Source organism: Saccopteryx bilineata, chromosome 5, assembly GCF_036850765.1.
Source record: "Saccopteryx bilineata isolate mSacBil1 chromosome 5, mSacBil1_pri_phased_curated, whole genome shotgun sequence".
Taxonomy (NCBI): Eukaryota; Metazoa; Chordata; class Mammalia; order Chiroptera; family Emballonuridae; genus Saccopteryx; species Saccopteryx bilineata.
In genome coordinates this window covers 233,088,947-233,090,606 of record NC_089494.1, presented here as the reverse complement: position 1 = coordinate 233,090,606, position 1,660 = coordinate 233,088,947, and positions in this window count along the sequence as shown.

The following is a 1,660-nucleotide window of genomic DNA, read 5'->3' as shown; positions in this document are numbered from 1 at the left end:
TTCTGATCATTGAAATGCAATTGTGCAGTTTATAGGGGTTTTATTAGCAGCTGTAATTAATGCAGTTTAATAATTACTGTCTAGATTTCATTGTTGAGACTAAGCTTTATTTAGTCACTTGAAGTCCCATAGCCAGTAAATGGCTGTCTTACTTCAAAGCATGTGCTCCTGACTGCCATGTTTACTCAGTGAACAAACTAAAACAGACTAAACTACTATAAAGATAAAATACAGTTGGACCCTTGAAGAACAGGGGTTATGGGCACTGACCACATGCAGTAGGAAATCCATACTTAAATCGGCCTTCTGCACATGCAGATCCCAGCTGCCAGCTGACCCTTGAACAATGCCAGTTTGAACTTAAAAGTTGAAAAATACTACTTATAAGTGGACAGATCACCTCAAACCCACATTGTTCAAGGGTCAGCTGTAATTTAGCCATTGATTTTGTCCTCTGCCTTGACTGAGTTGGATAAGGTAAATGTCTTTTATGGATAAGACTCAGTGAATTTTATACCATCGTTATTACATGATAGTTTTAATTATAAATTAAGATAGCGGGGATTTACTTAAAAGTGTATATAAGGGTTAAATAACTTATGATTTAATTAGCATAGATACCTCCCCTGTCCCTCTGGTGCTAATAAAACATGAATTATTGGACCCTGTGACAACAGTATTTGGGAAAGGGGCGCTATATTTGAAACTAGAAAAGTATTTAAATAAATGTCTAAAAGAGTTCTGTTATACCACTATTGGGGAAAAGTTACATGTTGGTACTGGGTACATAGTCTGCCCCATGTATCTACTAGTTAGTATTTGTGCTTTATTAGTATGCTTTTAATTTGGACACATTCTCTTCCTTAAACCTCTCTTTAAGACATAGTTTTTTTTACTGGTAGTAATGTGCAAAAAGTAGTTTTCAAGTTTTTCACTGTAAGCTTAAGTTCTCTCTTTTGGCCATGCTCTCAAATAGATGATTTTCATGATTTAAAGTTGTATGCCTTCTATGTATAACCCCCAGAGTACACCTTATATTTCTAAGAAATTTGCAAACATGAAAAGTACTGTGGACTATGGTGTACTGGAACAGTGGCCATTGAGTTGAATAGGATAGCTACAGTGTTGAGCTGTATATGTAGGCATTCCCTAATTCAATCTATACTGCAGTCAAGGTACAAATACTGTTACCATCCCATTTTATAGTAGAAGAAACTCAGACTTTGTGTTGTCCAACACAGTGAATGACAGAGCTGGGGTTCAAAGAGTGGTTTCATTCTCCAAACCCTAATTCTTAGCTACCATGCTTTATTGTTTCTTGTGGAAATAAATTCAGTAGGATTCCGAGTTCTTTCCTTAATAGCAGCTTAGCTCCTGAGTTAAGGAGCTAGGGTGGCCAGAAAGCAGTTTGCTGAGAAGCTTGAGTCCGAGGACCTAAACTAGCCTAATATCAAGGGCAGTGATGGAAAGCCCTTTCCGACCATTTTCCAGCTAACACATTTAAGGCACAGTAATAACGGTGAACCATGCACCAGAATCAGGCATCCTTAGCTTTTTCAATGTAATACTACATGACCTTCTGAAGTAGTTGGGGTAGTTTGCAGTAACCAGTACTTTATTACCAGGTGTGACTGGGAGATGATACTGATTTAAAAATCAT